The 6,390-nt window shown below is 36.4% G+C and overlaps 1 pseudogene; it reads right to left on the bottom strand.

Moving 5' to 3' along the window:
• LOC107745327 (bactericidal permeability-increasing protein-like) overlaps positions 1-6,390 on the bottom strand; it is an 11,866-nt pseudogene that overhangs the window by 3,445 nt on the left and 2,031 nt on the right.

The following is a 6,390-nucleotide window of genomic DNA, read 5'->3' as shown; positions in this document are numbered from 1 at the left end:
TGTTTTCTTTTTATTTATTATACAATTAACAAAAGCAAAAATGGCCTCTGACACTAGCTTGCTCTATTCTTTTTCTATTCTATCTGTTTTCTTTTTATTATGTAACTAAAAAAAACTACATGTTGCTACGTGTACTGCATTAAGCTAACAGACTTGTTATAGCACTTGCATATCATTGCTCTTTTGTTGATTTTGATTGCTTCCATTGTCCTCATTTGTAAGTCGCTTTGGATAAAAGCGTCTGCTAAATGACTAAATGTAAATGTAATAATAATAATAATAATTTTTATTATTATTAAATCAACATAGTCTCTATATTAAAAAAAAATATTACATTAATATATAACAAGCTTACCCTTCAGAACCTGGAGCTGACTGTTTACAAGCTGCATCTTTCCAATGGCAGGAAGTGGATAACCTTCCTGTAAACGAGCTGAAAAGAAAAAGCCCATGTGTAAATAACAATAAAAATGAAGTTTTTCACTTAAAATGCCAATAAAAAGAAATAACAACAACAATAATAAACTCTTACCATTAACCTTGGGAATGACAACAACCTTCAAGACTTGTGAAAATATTGTCAAGAGATGTCACCTGTCAATTTAAATTTTATGTTGAGGTTCTGAATTATTTGCTTTCAGATCAGTTTTAAACACTTTTCCTAGTTTCTTCTTACCTGGAATGGTCCCACATAGCTTTTTGCTAAGCTCATATCAATTCTGTTCAATAGAACTATAGTTTGTACCAATCCTTTTAATAATTTTAGAACATAAACACACATCCAGCTGTATACAGTATGAATAGACTGCATTTATGGGTCCAAAACTCACTTGTTGAGGGTCACGTTTCCTGCCATTTTGAGCTCAGTCACATATATGTGAGTACTGACACTGCCCTCCTGTTGGTTGAAGGGAAAATCATTATAAAACATTTCTTACCTCATTTAAATTCATTTTTGGTTATTCCTCCTGGTGTGACTCACCAGATTGAGGACAAATAGTGGAAATAGTGTGCTGTTGGGCTGAATTGTGTAAGCTGTCACTACTGCTGGCCTGAACAGTTGTGTTGTTCGGTTCAAATGTAATGAGGGGCTCCTTCACTGTCTCAACCAAAAGCTTCATCATCAGACCAGGATACATTTTCTCAATCTGAAATAAATCATCTTGGAGTCAGCCTTTTGAATTTAATGACTGAACATGTCTATTTATTGTCATACTTGAGGAATGAATGTTCCAAATGTCTTTGTGTTTAGACAAATTGGAGAACCAGAGGGAATCTGCAAAAAAACAAACATATCGTACATTTTAGCTGCGCTCAACTACTCTTCTATGAAGAACAAACCAGCAGATCAAAGTTCTGACCATTCTAGTTTTGTCATCACTGTATTATATATATATATATATATATATATACTCTATATAATGGAAGTCTCCAAGGAGATCCCTGATGATGCAGTGAAAATTCTTAAAAGGTTTGTACTGCCTCTTTTTGACAAAACCAGCACCTGCACCAAGGTGGATCATGAGAGAAGGAAGCTTGTCAAGAGAAAATTTTTACAGGGTGGTCGCATCAGGGGCATTGCTACCAGACCTTGTGTTGTGATCATCAAGTAAATGGGGTGGGTGATGACAGAAAGAATCTACCCTGCTGAAAAAATCCAGCATAAACCAGCATGGATTCCAAGCTGGCCCAGGCTGGTTTATGCTGGTTAGTGCTGGTATAGTGTTGGCCCAGGCTGGTTTATGCTGGTTAGTGCTGGTATATTGTTGGTCCAGGTTGGTTTATGCTGGTTAGTGCTGGTATAGTGTTGTTCCAGGTTGGTTAGTGCTGGTATAGTGTTGGTCCAGGCTGGTTTATGCTAGTATAGTGCTGGTCTAGCTGGTGGACCAGCATATTCATGCTGTTCTCTAGCAAAATGGGGCTGGTGATGCTGGTTCAGTGTTTTGGGGACAAACAGTTTTTGCTTGCATATTTCTCTATTTAACACATTAATGATGTAAAGGGAAAATAATATAAAGTTAAAACATGATTTATTGAATTATATGATAACTGTAATTTCCTTGAACTTAAAATGTTTGTCACTTTAGTTATGATTACATTATTAATCAATGTCACTGGTAAACTGGTTAAACATTTCAAAGAAATTGTCTCTTGCTTCATAAGATCTGTACACAAGTCTGTTAAAGTACGTTAAAAAGAGCTTGTGTACATTGCATAACAAAAACATTTATAATTAATAATAATTAATAATAATAATTTATGCATTTAGCAGACGCTTTTATCCAAAGCGACTTACAGTGCATTCAGGCTATACATTTTTTACCAGTATGTGTGTTCCCTGGGAATCGAACCCACGACCTTTTGCGCTGCTAGAGATATGATTTTTCATTTAGAGATATGAAAACCAAAAAAAAAACAAATGCCTAATAGAAGCTTAATCATAAGCAGTTTGTTCAGTAACGGGTTATGAGAAGAGATCTTTCAATGGGACAGTTAACTTGATAATGAAAGTTCAAAACTGAAAGTTGCTGTTTTTAAAAACGTTGATACTTATTTGGGAAGTCACTTATGTCTAAATCCAGCTGTCAGTCACTGATTTCAAAAAGTGCACATGATAAAAGAGGATGATTTTACTATGTGCAGTCAGGACCATGAAATATTGTTGAAAATAGTGATAGTGTGCACTTTCAACAATTGCTGAAACAGAGTTAATTCAACCAAAGTCAATGGCCAAGTGCACAACTAAAGGGAACACTAATCACCATAATGGTAACAAACTTCAACAACCTTTGTACATGTACAATATGAGAGAAAGACAGCTAAACTTGTTTGTAACAAGTGAATATGGTAATTCTGTTTTTGTAGTTGTTTAATCATCCTCTGATGAGATATGAATTTCATCTAAGGCTGCGTGGCTGTAAGTCAGTTGTAGTTGTTGTGTTTCTGCTCACCTCTTCACTTTTTTCTGCTCTTGCTGTTCCTCTCATCTCAAGCTGGTCCCAGGCTGCAAAACATACCATACCAGCAATGCTGGATTTTTCAGCAGGGTAGTAGCCTTGCTGGACAATGTTGCTAGTAGAATCAAAATCCTGCCACAATCTGATCTCTTGTGGCTACAAGAGTAATTGTAGAAAGTTCTGCAGGTGTGCAAGGTGCACTTCAGTAAGGGAGAATGTGTGGAAACTGACATTAAAGTGCCATGCATGCCAAAGATCGAAACAGCAGCTTTGGGGTTGTCAAAGTGTTCTATGCCAGTAATCGTGCATGTTCATGTAACTACAAATAGCGAATGAATCGTGTGACTGACAAATAGACAATAGACAATGATGAAAATTGTCTTCATTTCAAAGAGGAATAGTCAGACAGAGAAGTTTCTAAGCGTTTGCTGTTCTTGCTTAAGTGTGTTAAACCTTGAGTTACTTGTTCATATTCATTCAGTTTAGGTTCAGATATTGCTATTTTTAATGTTATTTTGGTGTTTACAAAATTTAAATCAGGCTTACAGTTTTTTTTTTTTTTTTGTAAACAAGAAATTGACATTTTGGCTGTGATTACAGTGTTCAGGCTCATTCAGACATGACACTTATTTTTAATGTTTGTTCTTGAATTTATAACTCAAACTGCAATGTTTGTGTACCAAAATGATGAAAATCACTTCCTGACAATCTATAAAAAACAAAACAAAACAAAAAAACAGCTATTGTACATCTATTGAACTTTCAGATTTGAGTGACACTTCACATTTCATTCATCTCACCATGTCATCAGTGATGTAGAGGCGGAGGGCACCAGCCCTGTTGTACACAGCCTGCTGAGTTGATGGTTAAGGCAGATACTCCAGTGTATAGCATATCTGTGTCCTGAGATGGCAATGAGAAAGGTGTTGGGGAAAAGGGGGGTTCCTTGTGTTGTCCAATGTTGTAGAATTCACCCAAAAAATGTGAAAAACATCTCAATTCAGTTATTTTGTCATGTGTCTCAAAAATATATATCACACAGTAATGCTAAAGGTTACCTTTAAACCCAAGTCAATGGAAGTATTAGAAACGACAGGAGACCCCACCATGGAGTATTCAATTTCAGCATATTGATCTACTTTGGCTAAAACTGGAATGTCAACAACAGAAATGTCAATTTTTTTGTATGTACTAACATTTTTTATTGAATGATGTTGATTTTCATACTAAGCCTGAAATGCCAATAATTAATAAATAATGATTTATCATATCACCATTTAATGTTTTCAGGTGGGGGTTTATGTCAGCAATGGAATCAGCCACCAAAGGGCAGATCTGAAACAGCAGATAGATTGAATGTGAAACTGTATGTCTTACATTTCATCTCAGTTTATGTTTGACAGCACACATTTAGTGGGTAATAAAGAGGGCATTCACAGTCTAAATTCCTTACCTGTTTCTGCAGAGCATTGCGTAAAGCCTTATTAATGAAGGAACTGAAGAGTTTTTACAACCAGCTGTCATGAAAACAGGAAATAAAAGGGCAAAAAATTAAATGTTTCTTCTAACACAGTCGTTAGGTGTAAACTGTGTTTCAGTTGTTTAAATCTTTGGTCAAATAATAACATGGATCACTGACATCTTTTAATTAAAAACTAATGTCATCCAAAGCTAACCCCTACTAAGTTATAGCTTAACTGCTTGAGGTGGACAAACATTTCTGATTCTTATAAGAGTATATTTGAAGAGTTCAGATGCAAAAGCCTCTTAGTGCAACCTGAAATTTTCTTCTAAAATTAGAACTTTTCTCTGGCTCATATGTTTATGTTCAGTTATTTCACTTTAATGGAACCTAAATGAACCTATTCATTGCCATTAAAGTGAAATTACTAAACCTACACATATGAGCCTGATAAAAATGCTAATTTTAGAAGAAAATTTCAAATGGCACTAAGAGGCTTTTGCATCTGAACTCTTCATTTAGACTCATAAGTCCTGCCATTGTCTTGCTATTTTCACTTGCATCAGTAAAAAAAAAGCCAAGGATTAACTTCCTCAGAGATCTTCCTCTTTTTAAATGTTACATAATATTTGTAGAGAAGAATATTTGTACGACATAGCTATTTTTTGGAGTGGCTTCTTCTGCATTAAACATTTAATTTGAAAGAGCAACTGTTTTGTAAGATTTTCAATTTATTTGAATTGTAACATAAGCTGACATAATATGGTGATTTAGCATTCAACATTGACTTTAGCAATTTACTTTGACTTGACTGCTGTGTGTTAGTTGCTGTGTGTTATTGTTACCTGGCCCCACCATGAAATTTGACGTTGACAGTTGCTGCACAGTTGGTCATGCTGACTGTTGCGCGGCTAGTGTCATCACTCGTGACTGCAATAGTGGTGCTAATGGTCAGTTCACTTACAGCCAGATCAAACGATCCACTGTCTTTTCTGTGTACAAAGAGATCAGATATTATATAGCATAATTTACATTATTCCTGAATCTAATTAATTCATTTAGTGTGAATTAGTAATGAGGACACTCAACATACATGATTCTGAGGTATTTGACTCTCCAGTTTCCATGCAGATTGATGTAGGCATTGCCAATTGAGAGCATGACTCCAGTGTCAGGAACTAATCCCAGCGCTGATTTGGGAAGTCCCAGGTTTACAATCTGCATCCTAACAGGTACATCGGGGAAGTTCACTATATGCTATTATAAGAATATTCCCAACAATCCAATAACTCATCTCCCCTTTTCTTCAATGCCTCTTTGTTTTATTACAAATGTGGCATCATGCATTTTTTGGGGAAGTAAATTTTGCAAGGCCAAGTAAATATCTCTTTTAACACTTGATCTTATTTGTTGTATTTGTCAGTAGGGGACAATCCTAAAATCTCAACAACTTGAGTAGTAAAATCGATACTAAAGCGTTCGGCAATTTGTAAAAATTGCTCCTTTGTACACCTCTCAAGTAAAGATTCCGAGGGACAAGCGAAGAAATCTTCGAGCACCGAAGACATCTTCGTTCTAACACACACCTATGCGACAACACAAACAAACAACTCACGCAAGCGAGATGGAAGTGTTTTCTAGAACTACACTTCCCATAAGCCACTGCTTCAAAAAGGAACTACGTCAGTCCGTTACGTAACCTACTCATTCACAAAAACTTCAAAGACTTACCACAAGTCAAAACACATTGTAGGTTCGCGGAAAAGAAAATAATGCACAAAAAAAAACCACAAACGTATCTTGTGACGAGAGGGGCGGGGCCGAGAGCCGTGGGAACGGAGCGAGGCCGGTGGAGTAAATGCTAATGCGCGACACCTGCGCCACTCACCGGTCTCGAGTCCCACGGAGGAGCTCCGGAAGGATAAAAGGAGGAGTGACGACAGTGTTGGACGAGAGAGGACCAGGCCTGGA

The sequence above is a fragment of the Sinocyclocheilus rhinocerous genome, unplaced genomic scaffold (assembly GCF_001515625.1).
Source record: "Sinocyclocheilus rhinocerous isolate Xijiao unplaced genomic scaffold, SAMN03320098_v1.1 scaffold1730, whole genome shotgun sequence".
NCBI classification, from domain to species: Eukaryota; Metazoa; Chordata; class Actinopteri; order Cypriniformes; family Cyprinidae; genus Sinocyclocheilus; species Sinocyclocheilus rhinocerous.
This window is presented reverse-complemented; position numbering and strand designations above follow the sequence as displayed.